Below are 26044 nucleotides of genomic sequence, written 5' to 3' on the forward strand. Positions count from 1 at the left end.
CAGGCAGCTTAGGAAATCTGCCAGGTAACAAATGTTGTTGCAGTACAGGGAGGCAAAGATCTGTGTGAGCAGTGTAAGAAGCCCCCAATGCCGGGACAGCAGTAGCAGTGTATGATGCATCACTCGAGGTCTGTGTTGTGAGGCCACATAATGTGGAGTAGCCAGTGCAACTGATGGCACCATGTGTCCCAACTGCAGACCTGGAGGTGGGCATGGCATAGGCATAATGGCCTGTGCTGTTGCAACAGTAAGCGGAAGGCGACCGTGATGCAGCCAAGGGGGCACAGATGAACTAGCCGGTGGTGATATGAGAGTGGGTGGAAGGCGAGCATGGTGTGACCATGGTGTGAAGGTTATGGAAACTGGCACAGTCGAGGTGACTGGTGTTGCTGATGTGGCGTGGCGGGTGGAACGATGTCAGGCATATAACAATGTGCAACCCCGTGTGCGTGAACAATCGAATCACAGTTCTTGAACTTCATCAGTACATCAAACCAACCTGAAGGTAACTGTTTAGCTGAGATGTGAAACGCAATGTCCTTCACATGGTTATCATTCACAATGCCACTAAGTGGGATGCACTATCTGTGCAGCAAGCATTGCTGCGTAGTAGAATCTGATGGTGACCATGTTGGGACGGTAATGGTTAAGTGGCCACTGGCATGGCTGGGACCAGGTAATTGTTCACTTTTATTCAAACATACGTGGGGAACACTAGTAAAAATGACACAAAATGACACTGGTAGATCCACTGTTCTGAGGATAATATAGACCAGCACACAAAGTTTGTTAATGATGAAAATAAGCACAAAATTATTCCTGAACACACCATGACTATGTCAGGGTCACAACTATGGGTTTTATGTGGTGTAGAACCATAATGACACACTTTTGCAATTGAATGAACATTTATTTTAATGCTGAACAAAGCAAATACAAGAGAAACTGTCGAACATGGCACACAGCAATACATAGACAAAGTGAACTAAAGTAAAGTCAAAGAACATCAGTTAAAATGTGTGGCACTTCATGCTAGAGGCACCACAGTTCTTTCTAATTTATGTACATATTTCGAAAACTGGTCGACTGTATCATCTGATACATAGACTAGGTCCAACCGTACTTCGGCTGCTAACATCCTTTTTAAAGCATCAATCTTGGTGAGTTTATCAAAAGGTTTGTTCAAATGTGCTGCTTTTTTAAGCTGATTTTTGCAAAACTGTTCCATACTAATACACCCTTTCCTGTAATTTGGTCCACTGAGAAATTTGCTTTTTGCTTTAGCTTGTTCAGTCTCTGACCAAAATTTATAAAAAAATACCTTTCTCAAAATCAACATAGTGTGTGAGATCATTAGGATACTGATTTGCCTGGCTTAATGCTTCACCTTCCAGAAACTTCTTAACAAATTTGACTTTCATAGTATAAGTCATATTAGACACAAAGTTATCTCCAAAGTGCTGCAGAAAATCTGTAGGGTGTCAACTACATTCAACTGTAAAGTTTTCCACTGGAATGTTGCAAAACATGGTACCAACATTGTTAACAAGATTTGATGATTTACATTATTAGACAGTTCTTCAACTTCTAGTTTTGTTGTTACTTAATTTTACATTTTATCTGAGTTTGATGTATACTGTTTTCACCTGTTAAACAAAATTGCTTTCGACATGTGCCAGTTTTGTATCAACATTAGTTTACAAAACAAAATACGACTATTTACATTTTTGTCAACAGTTCTTGTTTCCTCCTGTCTTTTTTCAAAAGCAATTTTGTTTGTTTTCCTAACTTCAGTGATCTCATCTTTGTCATTTTTTGACTTCATTATTAAATTTAAGTTTAATTTCTTTCATTTTGGACTCAACAAATCCTACTCAACCATATAACCTCTCAATTTTTTGGTCTATGTCATTTAATTGAGCTGTATTTTCACTCATACACTGAATTAATGCTTCTATTGAATGACCAGTTTCTGTGAACTGATTCAGTTTACCTTGTTTATGATTTCTGAGTTGCTCATTTATTTTTTCAAGCTGGCCATTTTTCATTTTTATTAACAGTGACAGCATGGTACTTGCATCATTATTGTCATCTCATTTTAATTGATCTTTTGTTTCAACCAGGTCATCATTGACATTTTCCTATTCTTGTTTCATTACACTGCTTAACTCCCCCATGTCTGTGTTATTCCCTATTGTTCCAGATTCTTCAATGACTGTCATTGTTAATAATTACATAACGAAACACTTGACCAAAAAAGGAAAGATAAATAAGTACCTAACTTTGTTGCTGGATGTTGATATTGTTAATTGTTCACCTCACGTTTTATATTTTCCATTCTTTTCTTCTTCTTGTTTGTAAACTCCTTTTTTGCTCTTATTGTTGCTGTTTTTTTAGCTATGGTTTATATCTGGCTGATTGTTCACATAAAATTTCACATACCTTTTAATCTGCAACAGGAAAAATAGTCCAACACAGTATTCACATTTCACTTTCAGAAAATCCTGGATGATGTCACCATATTTCAACTGTCCCCACACTCTTGCTGACAAAAATTGGTTTATTAATGTTTGGAGTTGTTTAGTAACTTGGGCAGCCAATCACATTTTCACAGCACTTGCCACAATGAGATAGTGACACATTGCAGCAAGTGACAAGGACAGTCGAATTTAAATAACCAATCCTGTTAATAACAAAATTTCTAATCTTTTTTAATTCTCTTCTTTGTTATTTATTAATGGCTCATTGTTCTTTTGCTTTCTGTGGTTTGTCTTTCTATAATCATCTAGAGAATAATAGGGTTGATGTTTCAATAATAATTTGAATTCTGGTGGTATCATTCACTTCATATGATCCAAGATTGAATAGTACATTTATCTCACCATAATCAGTTTTATTACAAGGTGCAGTTTGCCATATAACCATGAGATGGCACTAGCAGCATCCAGCAACAACAGTAGCAGTTGCTAATGACTACTTGATGAGTCACAACCCTTGACAAATAATTACTGTAGGTTCAATATCTTTTCTTTTAATTTCTTATTTTTTTATATGTAGTGTTGTGATTTTGTGGTGATACAGATATGGATGCATGAGACACAGATTTCTTCAGTTACTTATGACAAAGCACATTGCAAACATTTACCTCCATGGATCATAATGCTGGACAGACAGACAGTTATGTGTTAGTATATATATTTCTTTTTCACTGTTTAAAATAGAAATAAATAAATTTTAGACAAGAAACATGGCTTTCGCAGACAATGACCACTGAAGGGTTTATGCAGACTTGTTTAAAACAATCTGTGCATTTGAATAACAGATTCACATAGACAGATAAATAATAGAATTATGCAGCTTGGTAAATAATTACTCCAAATGAATAACCTGTTTAAAAATTTAACTATTAGGTTCAGTGCCATGGATTTTGATTTCAATGACTTTCAGGCCAACTTATTGGAAGAAGTGCTAGATTACAAACTTATGAATAAATTAACAATTAGAGATCATAGAGAATAAGCTGGATGGTAAACTTCATTGTACATAATATAAACACAGACCAAGTCAAATGTTGCAAAAGACTAGAGTCTTATAAAAGAACTATCACACACTAAAATACTTTGTGTAAGTACATGATTAAAGATCTACAAGATGCCACAAAGTTAATATTTATTAAAGAATAAACTAAAAATGAAACACCGATCGACCAGAAGAATTAGTGAAGACGTTAATTATGAATGCATGGTAAGGCACAGGAAAGCAAAAATATTTTTCCATTTAGTTGCTTTGCACAGTTTTTTGTTTTAGACAAACACACAAAGACTCTCCCGTATGTAGAAAGACGATGTAGATGCACGATTTTAGATGTGAAGCATTGCGAGCTCTATGTATCATATGTGTGCATGAATGATATTATTTGGAAAAACAGTATCACATTTTTTTATTGAAGTAAGTCAGACATTTTAACAATGCAATCATATTCAATTATACTGGTTTTAAAAAATTCTTATTTTCTATTACAACAGGCAATCATGACAGGACTTCTGGGCACCATTCATGTGTAGTTTATGTTAACTATTGTTATAGTAAGCAATTTCTGACATTGTTATGAATTATAATAACTAATTTCCTGTTTTTTGTTTTCTGTTTGCATGAATCACGGTGGGGAGCAAGTAAAGCGAAAAGTCAAAATAGAGGTGAAAATTTTTGAAAGCAGTAAGAACTGGAACTAGGTGATGTAAAATTTTCCTAGTAAACTGTTTTGTTCAGTGCAGCAAATGTAGGATAGCTATGCAAATGGCTAGAATGGCTAAGCTCAGTAGGACCTCTTTTGATGCAGATAGAAACCTTTCCCTCATTATACCCTTCCTTGAATTTTATTTGCAAAAAATGTATAGAAACTTTTCAATGTGATACATATTGTCAGTAAAACATACAGATTTGTGACACAATAGTTTGTGCATTATAATAGATGTAAAACAGGCTCTGGCATCATGTGAATTGCATTTGTCGAGTGTGAAGGTTAGCATATGAAATTTTTAACATTTTTGAAAGAATTTTAGTTTTTGGCACATTCATGCAACTTGGCAGAGAAATATATGTCCATTGTTGATAACAATTGTGAAAATGCAATCAGCCAAGATTTTAAAGAATTGTGTGATCGAACAACTGAAGTTCAGTCTCATACATTCCCACAGCAGAAAGTTTAAGTAGATCAGAGACGAGTGTTGCAGGAGTGACAAATGATAGTGATGCTCCACAGCAGAACAACCTTGAAGACACAATATTTACAATTGATGAGGCAACATCACACATCTCCCAGAGCAACGTACTGCTCATGAATGAAACATTGGAGTACGATCCCAATATGAATTTTGACAACACGTTACAAAAACCACTTGGTCACTACACCGACATTAGCTTGGGAAGTACAGCTGACAGCAACCACAGTAGTACAACTGAAGCACTGCTACGATGGTTACTATCTAACATAAATGTGAAATTTGATGATATGAATATATAAACGCCAATTTCAGTAATTTGACACAAGATATGATCTTGGTAAAACAGCAATAAAACACTGTTACACAAGACCTAAATGGAATGAAGAAAGAACAAAAACAAGTATTCAAGGATTTGCAACACGGGCTCACAGAAATTTGATGACTTAGCCAAAAATTTTTGCACTGAAATCAATGAAAAATTGAATGATATGAAAACACAAGTAAGGCATGAAGTATTTTCTGAAGTTCGTAGTAACATTATGGAGTTAATACAGAAGGTAGATTCTTTTAATGACCACCATGGTCTAGTAGAACAACAGCTAAAGATACTCATAGATGCAAACTCAAACACTGAAATCACACAAAACCAGTTGTGTTTGACAGTAAAAAAAGGTAATCACTGTCATTAACAAATTAAATAAAGACTATGAAGGTGTACCCCTAGGTGTAGAAGAGCTTACTTTAAGGTCAGCTACATAAGAAGTTGACTCATCATGTGCTAAGAAGGAGAGAGAGAAGATCAAAAAAATTTGTGTGATATCATTAGTTAAGCTGAAGCAGGTACACTGGATAAGGGTAATACCATTGCAGAGATGCTATTAACAGATTGTTAAGTTGTGTACAAATGTAGAGAAGGCTGTTCAGACAAAAGAAAATGAAATTATGAACAAAGTAAACATTAATCTACAAGCCACGGAACATAGGATCCACAATCTTTTAGAAGAAAATATTACTGGATCTCTAAATATGCATGTAAATAATGCACAGGCTACAGTTGGCAAAATACAACCTGTTGGTATGCATCCACAAATTGTCATGAGTCCAACAACAGCTACCAGTGAAATTTGTAGAATGCAAAATGTAAACATACCCACAACTCCAATACCTGAACAAATACCAGCTGGAATTTACAGGTAACTTCAATAACCACCTAAATACAAAAAAAAGTGCCATGTGTCTATCAACTATTTTTGTAGATGAAGGTTTGCTGAGACATCAACAGCTTCCTATATACACTACCGAAGGTAAAAGAATGAATTCTGTCATATCTATCAGTATTTCTTATCATGTATTTCCACGAAACTGGATGGAAGCACAGAAAATCAGATTTGTCATGGGATGTACACAAGGTGATGTGCTCTTATGCACAACTGAAGTGGCCGAATGTTTCATCACTTATATCCAATTTGAACAAGCTTTCCTCAAGAAATACTGGTCTGAAGCATTGCAAGAAAGACTCAGACATGAGGTTTTCAACTCCGCACCATTCAATGGCAAATATGGTGGTCTACCTGAATACTCTGAAAAATACCTGACCAATACACTCTGCTGGATGAATCCAATACCACAGGTAGCTGTGTTAAAGATTTTGAAAAGTCGTTTACTATCATACATTAGAGAAAAATTAGTCACAATACCAGAGCATGACACTGAATATTTTTTGCCAGTACTTGATACTATCAACTTAATCAATTAGGAAAGACCTGTACCCAATAGAGCAACAGAAAATCAGGAACAACAACAACATAATTATGTGAATCAGTCATCAAAACATGATTTAAACACACAGTAAGGTATTACACACATCAGCAAAATTACATACCCAGAGGTAACAAGTACAGTAATGAGAATGGAAGAAACAAATGATTTAAAAGAAATTTTCAAAACAACAGGAGTAATTTCAATGCAAGAGCGAATTACAATTCACCATTACAAGGCCATAGGCCAAACATGGATAGAAACAATCAGCTGCAGCAGTGGCCGACGCACGGCAACAATGGCATGCCTTTTGCTGTACTGCACCCAAACTTTGGGCAGCAAAATAACTGCATAGCAGCTAATGACACAGATTGGTAAAGTAAACACACACAGTGCAATGCACTGAAATTTCACCAAGTAATGAACTAAGTCACACTACACTGTCAGAAAACACCAACCAGTCATAGTTAAGCCCCAGGCTATTGACCTCTCAGGGTGTGGGGCCAAGGCAGAACTACAAACATGTTTCATAAGGTTTGACAAACATGGTGACATCAAGGATGACTTGTATCATCATGAGTTAGATATAGTAGATAAAGTCAAAGAAGAACAAATACAAGCAATCATTAAGGTGAAAATATTTAATGTTGACACACAGTTAATTTTAAATACAGGTTTAGCTACCAACCTAATGTGAAACACATTTTTTTGTGAATTGAAGAAGAGAGGCAAATTCTCTACATTTCCTGTATGAAACTGCAAGGTGCAAACTGCTACAGGCAATAAGTCTACATTGGTTAAGCATCAATCACTTATTCCATTACAAATTGAACAATTTTCAGTGAAGTGCAGCTTTCTTATAATTGACAAACTTTTAGATAATTGTCTTGTTGGCATGGATACGTTAAGAATAAACAAAACACCGATTGACATAGGTAATGGTAAATGAAATTTTTTTGTAAATTGTCAGATCTTTCCTAGTGATTTAATCAAAATACCCAATGAAAGTAACACAAACAAACCAGAGACACATGTCGTGGTACAATATTCCTTTCCAATTGTATATTTCACAAACAAATTTGATACTGAACAAGAAGCAGACACTGAGGTTAGTTACAAAATTGTAGAGGAGAAACTAATTCAATCGCAGACACTAAATGAGATGCAATGACAAGAACTGTCTAATTTGTTATTTAAGTATACCAATGTTTTCAGTAAGGAGCCAAGAGTAATCAAAGACTATGAATATAAATTTGAAGACTATATACATGAAAAATTTTGTGTAATGTCATATCCTATTCCATGGGGAAAATGAGAGGCAGTAACAGAAGGGATCAATCCTATGATTAAATGGGGAATTATACAACCTTCATTTTCACTCTATTGTAGTCCAATATTACCAGTAAACAAACCAGATGGTTCTGTAAGCTAAGTTCTTGATGCTGGAGGTATCGATAAGGTTATAGTACAAGGAAGCATAAGGCCACACAATTTGGACAAACAGCTTCTAAAGTTTTACAGTAAAAACTATTTCAGTATGCTTGATCTCAAGATGTCCTACTGGCAAATAAAACTTCATGGAGAAAGTCGAAAATATACAGCATTTCTCTGTGGTGGCAAAAGTTACAAATTCTGTGTTCTGCTCTTTGAACTGAACATTAGCACAGGAGGATTTATACCTGCATTGGATGAGATTTTAGGAGCGAAAATATACAGCATTTCTCTGTGGTGGCAAAAGTTACAAATTCTGTGTTCTGCTCTTTGAACTGAACATTAGCACAGGAGGATTTATACCTGCATTGGATGAGATTTTAGGAGCAGAATTGCTCAGCAAAGTTACTGTCTATGCAGACAAACTGCTAATGTCCACACCAACTTGGTTACAACACATCACGTTCAATGCACAGGTACTTCAACAATTTGCAGGTCACAGAGTAACAGCAAATTAAAAAAAAAAAAGTTCTATTTTTGATAAGGAGGAACTCAAATTTTTAGGAAATGTTGTGTCAGAAGAAGGTATATTACCTGATCCAAAAAAACTTGATGCTACACAATTGTCCATCTCCAAGGAATAAAAAACAACTAAAAGCCTTTTTAGGAGTAGCTTTGTTTTTTTGTAAATTCGTACCACAATAACTGATGAACAGTGTTGCATTGCTCAACTTGTTATGAAAAAAACAGGATTTCGTCATGGGTGATATGTGTCAAGAAGACTTTAATAACACTAATCAGGCATTGGTCAATAGGTCAATACAAAAATTCTTAGCTAACATGACATGTCCAAGAATTTTTGTCTATGCACAGATGCCTTATGTCAATTGGGGGGGGGGAATGCTTGTTCCAGATGCGAGAAGACGGCAGGGAATTACCCAGGTCATCAACTTTGCTAGTTGCACATTATCAGAAGCAGGAATATCTTACTCTGTGTCAGAATTGGAAAGTTTGGTGGTAATAGGGGCATTTAAGAAGTTTGAATATTTTTTGTAGGGCAAGAATACCAAAGTTTACTGTGACCATGAGTCACTGTCATTTCTTTTAACATGTAAACTATTACACTGTCAATTAGCCAGGTGGTGTCTATAATTACAAGAATTCAATTTTGAGATAATTTATATTAAAGGAAGTCAGAATGTTATTGTGGATGCCTTGTCCCATCTACCCTAAGGTTTAGAGGAAGATCAGCATTGACCCTACAAAGAAGGTGGAGAACAAGACGAGGGTTCTTCTCAAGGACGCAGATTTACCGGAGGGTGACGCTAAGAAATTGTTACCCCAAGGTCCGGTACCGCCTAGACTATATGGACTCCCGAAGGTTCACAAAGAGGGGGTACCATTACGCCCCATTGTCAGCAACATCAGGGCACCTACATATTTGTTGGCCAAATACCTGACGGGAATATTAAGTCCTTATGTGGGTAAATGCCCTCATCCAATCCGTAATTCTGTGGATTTTGTTAAACGCCTTGATAGCTTCAGGTTGGATGAGTCAGATATCATGGTGAGTTTTGACGTTGTTTCCTTGTTTACGAGGGTACCCCTGCGAGAGTCGCTAGAGTTGATTGGTCAGAGGTTTGACGAAAATACCACTGAATTTTTTAGGCATGTCTTGACTTCCACGTATTTTCTTTTTAATGGAGAATACTACGAACAAACGGAGGGAGTCGCCATGGGTAGCCCACTCTCACCGGTGGTAGCGAATTTGTACATGGAGAACTTCGAGGAGGAAGCCCTGTCGTCATCCGAATGGAAACCTACTTGCTTTTTCCGTTACATGGATGACACGTTCGTCATCTGGCCACATGGTATGGATAAACTCCTTGACTTCCTTACACATCTAAACTCCATACACCCCAACATCAAATTCACTATGGAGACTGAAAAGGAGGGTAAATTACCTTTCCTTGACGTCTTGGTCAGGGGAAGGGCTTACGGCACCCGAGGTCATGGGGTGTATCGAAAGACAACACACACTGATCTGTATTTGCATGCAGACAGCTGCCACCACCCTTCACAGAGGAATGGGGTACTTAAAACTCTAGTACATAGGGTGTGCACTATCTCTGACACAGAGAGTCTACCCCAGGAATTGGAACATCTGAGAACTGTGTTTCGAAAAAATGGGTACTCAGAGTGGCAGATCCAATGTGCTCTCCGCCCAACCACTGCAGCACAACCTGTTGAGATGGATGAAGTCACGAGGGAGGAGGTAGGCACTGCATTTATTCCATACACAGGCGCACTCTCAGGGAAAATGGCCCGCATTCTGAAGAAACACCGGGTCGGAACTGTGTTTTGTCCTCCGAATAAAACTCGTGCACTGGTGGGGAGCGCCAAAGATGACCTCGGTTTGAGGAAGGCCAGCGTGTACCAGATTCCATGTCAATGTGGCAAGTCGTATATTGGTCAGACGATGCGTACTGTCGAGGATCGATGCCGTGAACACCAGAGGCACACTCGACTGATGTATCCGAGCAATTCGGCAGTCGCTGAACATTGTTTGTCGGTAAATCACGCTATGGAGTATGACCGCAAGAGGATTCTGGTACAGACATCGAGATACTGGGACAGCATTGTTAGAGAGGCCATCAAAATTCGCACCAATGACGACCTCATAAACCGTGACTGTGGCTATAATCTTAGCAAGGCTAGGGAACCAGCGATTGGGTTAATCAAGAGTAAATCGAGCAAACGCATAGTTGTGACAACCACAGTGGACAGAGCCATCACACCGATGTCATCTCAGACGCCGTCGCAATCTGTTCCACCGCGAGACTGTGGCGCGGGGTGCGGACGGCGGAGGGAGCGCGCTGCGGGCGGAGGGTATTTAAATCGGCCGCCGCCGCGACCGAACCCAGTTCCCCCTGAGCAGCCATAGCGTACGGATTTCCGTGCCAGCACGTTCACAGGAGCTCAGTCCGTCAGTTCACCTGATGATGGCGACATGTTTGATCGCCGAAATATTGTGCCCGTTGGACACTATAGACCGGCAGTACACCCGTGGATATTTTGATTAAATGAGTGGACTTCACTCAAACCCACTACAGAAATGACACTATAAGATAGAATCAAACAAGCCATGGTTACACTAGAAAACAGGGACAAGTATAAAAAGGAAGTTTATAACAAAAAACTGAAATGTGTTACACAATTTTTTGAAGGGCAATGAGTCCTCATGTAGAAGCATCCTTAATCAACAAATATTGGCAAACTAAATAAGAAGTGGCAATTACTCTATTCAGGACAATATGTAATTTCTGAAATACCATACCCATGGACATACAGATTAGCACACAAGAAAGCAGGGAGAGACAAGGGTGTCCACCCTCACAAAGATATAAAATACTTTATAGAATGATGAAGTGTGGTAACATTTATTTTTTATTACAAGATAATTGTACATAGTGTACATAATTCTAAGTGTAACTTTTCTTCTGAAGTGTATTTTAAGATAAAGTAATGTGTATAAGAATGAATAATTCTTTTGATTTGTACATATAGGCATAAAAATTAACAGCAATGAGAAGTAACACACCGCTTCATGTGAAGCAAAAGTATAAATGAAATTAGCTTATGGCTCAGCTGTCACAGTCAACAATATGTGCTGACACCAGTAGCAGGAGAGTAGACATTGACCTGTCCACATGCATGACAGATTGGCAGGAAGCACAACCAAAATAAGAATGCAAGGTGTACTTAACCTAAATACAAAGTAAATGGCAATACTATGCAAATACATCTACTGTCTAAGAACTAAGGAACCTATTGACATATGTACACAGAGATTTAACTAAATACTAAGCAATGTACAGTATACTTGCAACCAAAAGAAAGCATTATGGAAAACTATACAAGACATGTAAGCTAAGGGCTAACAACAAAATACTGTAAGAAATGTCAAATAATTTTCTTTGCAGAGTAAAGGCTCATAATGGGTAACAGAATAAATGAATGTCTATGAATTTAAACAAAGTATGAAAATATCTACAGCGTATGCAATGACCAAATGTATCAGTGCCACTGAGCTATGACATGCAATTAGTTTTAAATTTTTTCATTCATTGAACAGTGCATCGTCATGGCACACAAGAAGAGAATTATGTTGAGAGTAGCACGTACCAAATGAAGAAATGGGCTGCACCTTGAGTAAACAATTTAGTTATAAGGATAGTTATATAAAGGTCATAAGGCAAATGAAAAGTGAAATATGCATCATTGCAGTGTGACTCTATGACAATTATCAGTACCTATTCAGTGCAGAGTACACATAAACATTTAAGCATGAGGTTTTACAAAAACCAATAAAAATTTTTATAATGACATATGAAACCTTGAATAATGACATTTCCAGGTATTTGAGAAAGACAAATAAACAATGGTTAATATGTCATATTTCACACTAAGCTACACATGAATTGAAGCAAACAGCACTTGCACATGAAGAAACAGCATGTCAATTCATCAATGATTAGTCGGTGCACATTATTTCAATGAACCAATGTTCCTCGGCAACTAGTCCATGATTGTACAAGTAACATTTCCTCATAAATCTTTGAACCGGTAGATGAGTATTTCCCTTCTTCCTTCCCAAACAAGGAGGTGGCAACAAGCATAGTTGGGCTATCAATGCACAATGTTTTAGTCCTGTTTTCAGTTTTTTCTCCCTCTTCTACCTAAGGAGGAAATGAACTGGCATAAGTGATAAAAGCTTATCTGTAAAGTGAAACAAAAATGTATCATATGCTTGTATTGTGTCATAAAATCGTGATATGTAATTAATTCATATATGAGATATGTTTGAAGATAAATTGAAGCTAACTAACAAACTGCAGTAACAGAACCCAGTTAAATAAAAATTTTATGATGTTTTAAAACTTAAGTATGGAATGTCAGCAAAAGGTATAAGCTATCACTTTATGTATATTGTTCTAACTCAATGCTTGTATGAACTTTCATCGGAAACCAGAACCTATACAAAGAAATGAACTAAAATGTTTTGAATGGCTATATGTGTCTTTCAACAAGTGCATGGTCAAGTGTGGTGACATGAACAGGTGTGCGCAACAAAATAATTTCTGTGTATCACAGTTCACAATGCTTGACACATTGACAAGTGAACTACAGTTGTTTGAGCTGGTGCTTACCTCATTGACGGATGCTGTTGATCAGGATTCTCACCACTGAAAATGAGAGTACAATGGGTAGTAATAATGCCTGAGCCATAAAAATGGATATCTTCTGCCACAGTGTCAGATTTTGAACAATGAACACACAACCAGTGCACCCAAAATGAAGACAAACACCACAACAATTCTTTGATACATGGCACTCAAATGAAACTGTGACACTCAATGTGAAATCAACACTAAGAAAGCAAGTGCATGCATGTGCAGCAGTAGCACTAGCATGTTGACTGTTGGCATCTGGTTCCTGCTGGCAAATTAGCCAGTGTGCCAGCATGAATACCAGCAGTGAGAATGAATGAAACCTATATCTTTCCTTGGTCTCTCATATATAAATATGTCTAACCCAGTGGCCACAATATCTGGCCAAATGATACTGAAGTGATAATTGCCATACCCAACCTACTGACAGCTTAAAAAGTGCAAGTTTTTCTTTGTAGTATAGTATAAAACAATAATTTGTGTAATTTTTTGTGGGATTTGTTCATTTGGTGTTAAGTTTTACATGGGATTTGCTTTTTATTTTCCTAACCACATGTATGGAGGGTTTCTGTCTTTTGTGTGTGAAGGCAGATGTAGTTTGAATAGTTGTGTAGGAAAAGGTTTTGTACCTCATTTTATGGTGGAATATTGGTATGGGATGGCATGAGTTGCATGAATTGTTTTAGGGGTGGGTAGCTGTACTTATTTTTTTTTAGTAGAAATAATTTTAATTCTACAGAAAGGGGCAATTATCTGTGAACAAACTGAATGTCAGGTACCATATAATTAGGTATTTGAATAATCTTAGTACCATAGTCTTATGTTTCCTTTTCTTCTGGTTCTCTTCAGAAACCAAGGTAATACAGTCCTTAAAAGTTTCTCAACCTAGTAGTGTAACTCTTAATTGGTAACTATGTTGAGTATGAGTCAGTACCATGATAAGACTGGAAAAATATAGTTTGATTTATTGTATTAGTCTTAAATGCAGATATTTTTAGGATTGGTGCTTTAGCAACCACTATAAATAACTCAAAGATGGTTTTGACAACCACATTATGAAATATTATGTGGTATTGCTATATCACATGTTTCTTAATTACTATGTGATCACTTAGACAACAGGCTGTGACAGTAAAAAGACATCTACAGAAATGTAATTGTGTACCTAATATGGTTTGTGCTGTACGTGTGCAGATGATCAAAAAGCAGCTGAAACTTTCCAATGGCCAATAGCTGCTGACATGATGGGTTCACAAAAACCCCACACATTATCCACATGCCACTAAGTGGAAGTGAGGCACTGAACAACAGGCAGTGCAACCTCCACACTACCATCAATTGGTGAGAGTTGCAAAGCCATCCCATGCTAGCTGTGCATGTGATTCAAACAACGCACTTGATCAGTGCTGCTAATACACTGATATGACTTGTTTTGTTTCAATACCTCAACTCAACTGTTATTCAGTGAATGAGACAAGTTTAATAACAAGAAAATTAAAATGATCACCTAAAGAGACCCACAAATATGCAGCAAAAATAAAGCATGTATAAACAGAGTGTAACTTTGTGTGTATGGGCATGAACAGCATGTGCTGTGTATTCATGACATTTAAAAGCCAATGTATGTAAACTTATATGTGCAACAGTTTAAAATTTTTTGAACCACAGGTTCTATAATAAAGCGTAATAATCAAACTATAAACATGAGTGTGTCTGTCCATGTATGATGAGTGATACTTTGTATGAAAATAATACTTTTCATGAAATGTACAGTACAGTATTAAATTCTGTTTCAGTGTCTGCACTCTGAATGAGAAGATCAATAATAGAATAACAGATTTAACAAATTTCTTAATATCATGTCCTTTTTCCATTCATTTAGTTTGTCTTCCACAGTATGCCATAGTTGATTGATTTTTACAATGCGATTACAACATTTCACAGACATTTGAGCCATGCAGTGTCATGAAAAACTCACTGTGGAAGTCATTTGAGGGAGTCTTCCTGACAGACTTAGTGCAAGAAGCACTACAGCATTGTCATCACACCCTGCCAGCCAGATCGTATTCTAATAAAGAAACGTCTAAACCCAATCAGCCATCTGAACAAATAATTTTTATCCAGTCCCCTATAGGTAAGGCTGTTGAAATATGCCCTTGGTAGATTAAATTAACAGAACAGAAAAGTCAGTGCAAGAGAAAAGACAACAGTCCAGACATGATGTCAAAAATCAGACACAAGATTGACTGTGATCGGTGTCTTTACTACAAAGGAACAGTGACCTCAACACCATCCGTGTAAGAAAACAACAGCTTACCAAGAACAATGTCTTTCAATGCTAATAAACTGACTCCAACAGTGTCATTGCCATACACATAAAAGAGTTTATGTAAATAATACCTATCAAAACATCATAAAACACACAACAAAAAGCCACTTCTGAGCACCAAAATTAATTTACACAGTTAATAAAAAAATTTCTGTGTGCAAAGGAACACACAAGAAAATTACTAGACACAACAAAATTGATTCTTGCCTTTAACTATATACAAACTTGCTATTATTTTCTCTCCTGCAAAGTGATCCATTGTATCTAATTCACTTTCTGTTCACTCTGGCACTTATTTCTGTGAACCTTTGCACAAAACAAATGTTACAGCCATTCCTGAATAGAGAATCAATCCCCATCAGAATATTCACCCACAAATTTGGTGCAATGAAGAAACTATTAAGAAAATTCTTTCCATCAATCTCGACTTCAAAGATTATTTCATTTTTTATTGGCCTACTGTAGCCTCCAGCAGCCATTTTTATTTAAACACTTGGTACAGAATAAGCTACAATATTGCCATCTTTAACCTTACCTGCCAAGGTAGCCGACAGTGCTAATGCACTGCTTCCTGGACTTGGGTAGGCATGCTGGCCACAGATAAAATCTGCCCTTTATGCCAGCCAGCCTGGATGTGGTTTTTAGGCCATCTTCTTCCACATCCCGCTAGGTGAATACTGAGCTGGTCCCAACATCCTGCCTCAGTTACAAGCCTCACAGACATTTGCAGATGTTCATACTATTTCATGCCTTATGGTGGAAGCAAATAGCTAGGGTACACTACTTACATCATGGGGAGTTCATGTTGGTGACAGAAAGAGCATCTGGCCACCCTCTGTAACGAACACTGCCAAATCAATAGTAACATGGCTGACCCAGTGTGACACGGGGCAAGCCCCAAAGTAAGAAAGAAATGGTCATCTTTAATTTTATTATAAAATAGCTCCATGATGCAACACACATTGATCCCAGAACTGACAAGGCCATCAACCATTACATCATTAATTACTACATTTACAAATGGTAGAACTTTATCCACATATACTCTTTGGAGCTCTGTTTCTGCCACCAAACTTCTCTCAATTTCTTTGATGCTATCAATGCACAAAGTATTCACTCCAGGTTCAGATGGAGAGTTCACATCCATTTCACTGAATTTTTTAGCAAAGTTAGCACAAAATATGGCTAAATCACACTCAAACTTAATTTTCTAGTTTCCCACGTTTGTGGAGCCAACAAGCTAACCATTGTTGCTTGTAAGACAAAGTCATTAGGTTTAAATTCACATTCTTCCTTGCCAATACAATCAGAATTTACACATTTGGCAGCAGTTAATCTTTCATAGTTAACCATAACAAAGGGTTTAACCTTGTCATAACATTCTAAAATAGCAAAATAATCCCTACATTGATCAGACCACAGTGTGCCTCCCATTGGATTTTTAATAGGATCTACTGCAGTCTCCTGTTGATCAGTAGAAAATTTGTCTGAAAGCACACACTCATTTCCCACATTCACCTGGGACAGTATCCATTTCCTCCATGCAATCCACATAAAATAAATCTGAAATGTCCTCAGCACATACCACATTAATATTTGAATTGCAATCACTGTCTACTGCCGAACACGACAAAACTAACTGTTCACTCATCAGTAGTGTTGCTAAACCAGTATATTCATCTTCACAACCTTTTTGATTGAACAAATAATTCCAATCAACTTCACTACCACATGATCCATTTTTTTGTGTCACCCTCTGACTTCGTTCACGCAGCCTACAGCCTCCCCACAACTCATCACTTCCAAGTGCAGCCTCCATATGAAATATTGCAGCCTCTCTTAGACCAGGAATTCTACTATTCTTGCAGCCTTTTCATTATTACATTTCTCCCTTCTCCTCTTAAGTACCACAGTTGGTAGAAAATCTACTTTCCTTGCTGCCCCCACTGCTCATTACAGTTCTGGTTTCCTCTCCCACCTTGTCTATTATATTTCAGTTTAACACAACCTGATTCATATGATCATTTACATTAATTTGCTGATTATTAATAACTCACTGGAACTGCTCCCTATCTGCACTCTGTACATGATTCCAGTTTCTGTCTCTGCTGTTGTTCCTGAAATTTCTATCACTATCAGCACATCTGTTGTGGTAGTGCATGGCATTGTATGACCTATCTATAAAATTGAGGAGCTTGCCAATACTCTCTGTGCAGCTGCATACAAAACCTAACTGCAAGTGTATGGTAGCCTCATATTCGGCTCTGAAATTTCAATCAGTGCACCCAGTGGTGTAGTGATTCGAGAATTTCTGTGTAAATTCTAGAACCACTCAGCCTTCTACCATCTTGAACACATGATACTCTGGATATGAGTGTGGGATCATAGAATCTTACCTTCTGCACATCACATGTTTGTGTGTGCAGTTTTAAAATCAGTTGCCGGAAGAAAGTAGATGTGGCAGTCAGATGGCACCAACAAGTACCTGTCAGACAGTCCATAGATGTTTTATTGAATGTGTAAGATAGAACCATGAAGGTTATGTTCATCTCTGTGCTTATTGTGTTATTGACTATTGTCAACAAGAACAGTTGAAAAAGTACTCTTGTAAACTCTGGACACAACCTTGTTAGAGGCAAGACTCATTTTATGATTCATGCTGAGAACAGTCATACCAACTTTCTTTTAACTGTAACTCAATTTGTTTCTAATGTCCAACTGTATGAGAGACTTACAGAAGTTACATATTCAGGGGGAAAGTGAAATTTTTGTTGTGTCTGGATGTCAAATGCATTGTTAGTTGATGTATAGTAAAGTAGAAAGAGTCTAAAAATTCCTTTACCTAGCATTATTCAATAAAGAAGAAGTCAAGAGGGCTTACAGAAAATGGCTATTCAGTAAAGAAGAGTGGCTACAAATTCCAAGTAAGTCATCTTGTAAAGAAGTGAAAGGTGGTTTGGGGGAATGAGCCGATATAACACAGATCCACACTCACACTTTAAGTCATCAGAACATTAGAGTGGATTATCCAAGTGTATCTTATTTTGCACCTATGCTTCACAAAACTCACACAGGCTACCATGATTATTGCTGTAGGCCCATTAAAAAAAGCACTCTCCAACTGCATATACTTCCCCTTTGCCCAATATTTGGTAAGCAGCAGTATCTACATTGTGACATAATCAAAAAAACGCATCGGCATTCAGCTTTGTTCATGTTTGGCACATCTTTATAACTGCCATTTTACAAATTTAACTTTTCCTTAACCACTGAATGATAGGTGTGAAATTGTCCTATGCCAACAGTGCATTTGTGATTCAAACATGGTACTCAGCTTTATCCTGGACCACTATTAGTCATTTCATTTCCTGTTCCACACGTAAACAGAATAAGACAAGGATGTGTATCTATATCCCTTTGTATGAGTCCTGAATTCTCTTAACTTATCTTAGTGGCCCTTACTTGAAATGTTCATCAGTGGCAGCAGAATCATTCAGTAGTAGCTTCAAATGCCAATTCTCTATATTTCCTCAACAGTATTTTGAAAAAGGGCTCCTACAGGGATTTCTATTTCAGTTCATAAAGCATCTCACCAACACTTATGTGTTGTTCAAATCTACCAGTAACGAATGTAGCAGCATGCTTCAAAATTGTTTTGAATCTTCCTTTAATCCCAAACATGCTCAGTACTCAGGAATGGGATGCACTATTGTTCTCTCCATTATACACTACTGTTTGGAAAAAGTGAAACATCAAAGCTGAGAGATTTGATCACAATGAAATTTATTCAATGGATTAGGTACATATTGCTGCATGAACTATAAGCATTACTGTCCTGTACTTGCACTGTGGCAGTGAAAATTCATTATGAAGTAGCGTAACAACATTCCTACAGTCAGAGCTCCTAGACATTGTCTCATAGAATCAAGCAGCATCTGAATATGTTGCCGAGGAATACTCTGCCACATGGTTCATAGGCATGACTACAAGGCATTAACTTTAGTTGAAGGACAGCCTGAACAAACAACTTGCCGACCAATCATATTGCAGATATGTTTGATGGAAAACATGTCAGGCAGATGGGCAGGTTGGAGAAGCAGCAATATCCTTCATTCTTTGAAGACAACTTGCACATTCATTGCTGCATGCAGCCAGTGGTTGTCTTGTTGAAATATGGCACATGCAATGGCTATGGGAGGGGCAGTGCCTCAGGCTGTGAAACTCCCAAGATATAGTGGTTGATGTTAACACTGCCATCAAGACATAGAAGGCAAGATTGTATGTTATCAGCAATGGAACCCTGAACCATCACACTTAGCATTTGTCTGCTATGCCACTCAACAACACAGTCTACCCAATTGCTTTTACCACAGTGGCAATGAAAACATATGTGGCCATCACTGTAGGACAATGTTAAATGAGGTTCATGCAAAAACTGTACATTTTGCCATTCTACATCCCTGCATCCACATTCATATGTTCTTTGTAGTCTGTGTCATTGGTGGTTCTGGTCAATGGAAGCTGACACAATGGCATAGATTAGATTAGTTTTCATTCCATAGATCCGTGTTGAGGAGATCCTCATGGATGTGGAACATGTCACCTTTTTTTATTTTTTATTTTTCTTTTTTTAAGCTGAAATAACAATACTAATAGTATAAATATATACAACATATCATTTGTTTCTATTAAAACATTCATCAGTGGAGTAGAAGGAGTTGGCCACTAGTAAGTCTTTCAGGCTCCTTTTAAACTGATCTCTATTTGTAACTAAATTTTTTATGTTTGCTGGCAAATTATTGAAGATGAGTGTTCCTGAGTAGTGGACCCCTTTTTGAACTAAAGTAAGTGCTTTTAAGTCCTTGTGCAGATCATTTTTGTTCCTGGTATTGTATGTATGAACTGAGCTGTTTGTTGGAAAAAGAGATATATTATTTAGGACAAATTTCATTAAGGAGTAAATATACTGAGAGGCAGTAGTTAGTATACCCAGTTCTTTGAAGAGGTTTCTACAAGACGTCCATGAGCTTACTTCTCAAATGATACGTATTACATGCTTTTGGACTCTGAAAACTTTTGTTTGACTTGAAGAATTACACCAAAATATTATACCATATGACATTATGGAATGAAAGTAGGCAAAGTATGCAAGCTTTTTCACTTTTATGTCGCCTATGTCTGCTAACACTCTAATTGCAAATACAGATTTGTTAAGGCGTTTCTGCAGTTCTGTGGTGTGCTCCTCCCAACTGAATTTATTATCAAGTTGTAATCCCAGGAATTTAAGACTGTCAACCTCTTCTATCTGCTCTTCTTCATACTTTATGCATATGCTGGGTGGAAAGCTCTTACAGGTTCTGAATTGCATATAGTGAGTCTTTTCGAAGTTTAATGTCAGTGAGTTGGCTTTAAACCATTTATTAATATCCATGAAAATATCATTATCAGATCTTTCTAGAACTAGACTCGACATACTATTTATTGCAATACCCGTGTCATCTGCAAACAAAACTAACTCTGCTTCTGGCAGTGTAACTGATGAGAGATCATTAATGTACACAAGAAAAAGCAATGGCCCTAAGATGGATCCTTGTGGAACACCACATGTAATTTCTTCCCATTCTGATGATTACTGATGACTTAATTCACTAGTCCCTTGCGCTGACACCCTTTGTTTCCTGTTAGCGAGGTATGACTTGAACCATTTTGCAACACTGCCCGTGACACCATAGAATTCTAATTTATTTAAAAGGATGTTGTGGTTTACACAATTGAATGCCTTTGACAAATCACAGAAAATACCTGCTGCTTGTAACTTGTTATTTAATGAATTAAGTACATTTTCACTGTAGGTGCAAATAGCCTTTTCGATATCAGAACCCTTCAGAAATCCAAACTGTGTTCTTGATAATATGTTATTTGTGGTCAGATGGTTGAGAAGCTGCCTGTAGATTACTTTTTCTAAAATTTTTGAGAATGCTGGAAAAAGTGAAATTGGTCTGTAGTTTGATGGCATCTCTTCATCCCCTTTCTTGAATAAAGGCTTAACATCTGCATATTTCAGCCAGTCAGGATATGTCCCAGTTATAATTGACTGGTTACACAAGTAACTTAGAATTGTACTAAACTCACAAGAACATGCCTTAATTAACTTTGTTGATATTTCATTGTAACCACTAGAATGCTTTGTTTTTAAAGATTTTATTATGGAAGTTATTTCTTTTGGTGATGTGAGTGACATATTCATGACCCTAAAGCTATTTGTAAAGACTAGTTTCAGATATTCAAAGGCATTATTTACTGATCCTGACAATCCCATTCTATCAGTAACGCATATAAAGTACTTGTTAAATAGATTTGCCACACTATGCCCATCGGTTACTAACGTGTCATCTACCCTTAGTGCTATTTGCTCCTGTTCCTTTCTGGTTCTACCAGTCTCCTCTTTCACTATATCCCATATTGTTTTTATTTTGTTCCCTGACATTGCTATCTTCTTCTCATAGTGTATTTGTTTAGATGCCTGAATTACTTTTTTTAATATTTTACAGTATTCCTTGTATTTAGCTAAATCATCAGCATTGGAGCTATTCTTGGTTGAGAGATACATTTTCCTTTTTGTCTTACAGGAAATCTTTATTCCTTGGGTGATCCATGGTTTTATTATAGACTTCTGTTTAATTTGAGTAACTTTTAGAGGAAAACAGTTTTCAAACATGGTACTGACGTTGTTCATGAATGAGTTATATTTTTCATTCATGTCATGAGTGCTATAAACATCTTTCCAGTTCATATCTTTGAGCAGTTTTCTAAAACACTCAATTTTTGGTTGATTGAATACTCTCCTGTACTCAGATTTAGCAGTCTTGATAATCTGCTTAGAATTTACATCTAAAACAAGGAGCTGCATGTCATGATCTGATAGTCCATTTATTACAGGTTTTATGACATGATTTTGTTCCTTTGATTTGTCTATAAAAATGTTATCAATGGCTGTCCTTGAGGATTTAGTGATCCTAGTTGGAAAGTTTACAATGTGAGTTAGATTGAAAGACAACATTACTAACTGCAGTAAATGTTTACTGGAAGATTGAATTAGAAAATCTGTATTAAAGTCACCAACAATCAAAATTTCTTTGTTTCTTACTGTTAAATAATCCAAAAGATCTTCTAGATGATTTATGAATAGATTATAATTTCCTGCAGGTGCTCAGTAAATAGTTACTATTACACAGGTTCTGTTATGGTACTCTACTTCTGTTGCACATGCTTCTAGATGCTGCTCTAAACAGAATTTATTAATGTCAATATTCTTGAATTTATGGCAGTTTTTAATAAATGTGGCAACTCCTCCTCCCTCCATATCTACTCTGAAATGTCTAACATATCTATACCAGTGGTCACTTGATGTTCAGAGAGGCAGATTATGTCAATTTTGTTAGATGAATTCATTTCATCGATACAAATGAGTAGTTCATCAACTTTATTTCTGAGTCCCGGAATGTTCTGGTGTAATAAAGATAACTGATACTGCATACTAATGCGATTATAACTGCTTTGGTGAAGATGAACTGTCAGTTTCTGATTACTTTCTGTTAAACATTGTTTAAATGGAGGCTGTATGGTAAAATCTGACTTCTGTTCATCTATTTTCTCAAACTGAGTCTGTCTGCCAAACTCTCTTAAAACTCGTTTTCTATCCCCCTTCCCTATCCTAAAAAAGGCATCCCTCGGACACCTGTGACCACTGGTATTTTACCACTTTTGACAGTGTCCCCCCTTAAGTTTTCTGCAATCAATCCAGACAGTTTTCCCTTTCTTTTCCTATTGAGGTGAAGGCCATGCCTAGTGTAGTCCCTCCTATCAATAGCATCCACAGTAATCAAAGCAAAATGGGACCCTATATCCGTCCTAAGCAGCCACGCCAATTCCAAGTTCACCCTCCCTACAGAAGAGTTCAAATGAGGCCGATCATGGCGTCTCAACACAGACACAAATCCCACACTCGTATGCTTCGTTGCTGATGCTATCTTCACCAGGTCACTCTCTATGGAATATTCAGACTCTCTGTCAATGCTGTTTCCCAGACCACCCACTATAACCACGGCATCCTCCTTTGTGAAATCCTTGCATAGAGAACCTATATCCTCTGTTACCTGACCCAGATCTGCACTAGGCTTGAAAAAGTTTGTGACCTGGTACTCTGGACCTAGATTTTCCTGCAGTAGTTGGCCAACACCTCTACCATGGGAACTACCGAACAACAGAACTTTCTTTCTCTTTACAAATTTCCCTACCTTTCTCAAGTCCTTGAAAGCTTGTTGTGCCTTTTCTACAGCTTCAGCTACATGAGGCTCATCCGATTCTGACTGAGGCAACAGGTCAAATCTATTATCAAGATTTATCACAAAGCTGTCTGATGCTCTCCTTTGCCTGTTCCCCCTATTACCTGTTGCCACTTCCCACCTCTGTTCACCCTTCTCCCTCTTTAACCTGTCCAGATCCTCCCTTGCCTTGTCTAGGTCAGCTTGTAGAGCTGCAATTTTCCCTTCCTGTTCCAGTATTTTCCTATCTCTACTGCAGATTCTACAATACCACTGGTGAGCCTCATTTATGTCTCCATTTCCCATACCAATACATTCGCCCCAAAGAAACTACAACACCCATCACACCATACCCCAGAACTAACTATCCTATGGCATGTCACACACTTCTCACTCATGGCAAAAACAGAAATCGTATAAACTGATTTAAGTACTGGCTAATACATAAACAAAGGACCCTAGAAACTATTCAGGCAGATATAAATAATTTGAAAGCATGATGAATAAAAAAGACTGGTGATTATATATAAGTTTAAGTCACTGTTTACTTACGATATGTGCGTGTGAAATTAAGCCTAAAGTATGTGCTATAGGCGCGAGAAGGAATATAAACTTCTTACCCCGTTTAATCTTATTTAGCACTTCACCAACACTTCCACCAATGTAACAACACCTATAATATATTTATACCAACTGGAAACGTTTACCTATAAGTTTAATTCACTGCTTACTTACAATTCCAGCTCGTGAAATTAGGCCTAGGATTCGTGCTACAGGCGCGAGAAGAAAAATACACTTCTTACACCGTTTAATCTTATTTTATACTTCACTAACACTTCCACTAATTCAACAACACTTATATTTATAACACCTGTAGACGTTTAAAAATAGCTTAATAACAATGCTTTTTATAATTATTTAGTGCAGGAAATACTCGAAGAGTCCGCGTCAGCGCAGTGTTGCCAACAGATATGCATGCATGCCACCAGACCAGCCCTCAGAAGATGGGATCAAAATATTGACACAAACACATTTACATTCACTGCTGCACTCCAGCATCACATGAACACTGTGTATGAAGCTGTTCTGTCTGCTACAGCCAAGCAGACAAAATGACATTCATCTTGTACAGTGCCCACATTGTAACATACAGTATCCTGTTTCCTCTGTGTACAGCCCTCTTCTCTCCACATGTTCCACAAATGATTAACTGATGAAGCAGAATGCCCTGTATAAGCTGTAACGTCACAGAATGACAGACCCGCCTTCTGGAGACCAATCACATATTTACATTCCAATACTTAAACCATGTAAAGTCACCAAGGCATAAGGGCACATGGTTACACAATTCCACTTCATATGATGGCTCTGCACTGACTGTGCATTGCATAACACTGAGCTGCCCAGTCACACAAAAAAGGAAACTGTTGGGCCTTCATGCATGTCAACTCTGTGCCATTTAAATCACTTTGTTGTTCCACAGTTCTACACATCCTCCTATCATGGCATGTTGGAGGCCGTTGCTTCTGAGTGTGTCACTTTTTACAAATACTAAAGTATATGAGATACACTTACCTACAGCACTCCCACTTATCAGCAAGCAGATCATCACAAAAGTATTTTCTAGCCATAAATGAGCTTCAATGGGAATTTAGAACTGACAGTACAGATTTGGTTATTCAAAATTGCTTAAGCTCCTCTCATTATTGTAGTGTGACAATTGAGGCAACTATGGCCAGTAACCTTAAAAGTTATATACAAAGGTATGTGGACTCACAGATAAAAGTACAAGATCATGAGGAATCTGTGTTGTCACCACAAATTGTCAGAGCCTTAATTTTCTAAGAAGAATAGAAGGCTTGAAACAGAATCTTTGATGATTTTGTAGCAGGCTGGCATTTACTGGACTTGAACTGAGGAGTTCAGAATTGTGAGGCTTACTGCATGTGTACTGTATACTTTTTTAAAGATGCAATAACTATCCAACAAATTCAATTAATGACAGCTGTAGGTGACTTCAAAGTAGGAGTGTAAGTCCTGATTATATGGCTCCTAAAGATGAAATGATTAAAATCCTGGTGATCAACTCCCAGAGGGTCTGCAAGGAGGTCATAGAGTTTGAAGCAACTCTAAAAAGTAGTCTAGATCTTATAGCAACTGGTACAGAAAGTTGGATAAAAACAAAAAATTACAGCACTGAGATTTCTGGAACAAGTCTAAGTTTATATCAGAATGGTGGGCTAACAC

This window comes from Schistocerca gregaria, chromosome 3 (genome assembly GCF_023897955.1).
Source record: "Schistocerca gregaria isolate iqSchGreg1 chromosome 3, iqSchGreg1.2, whole genome shotgun sequence".
Classification (NCBI taxonomy): Eukaryota; Metazoa; Arthropoda; class Insecta; order Orthoptera; family Acrididae; genus Schistocerca; species Schistocerca gregaria.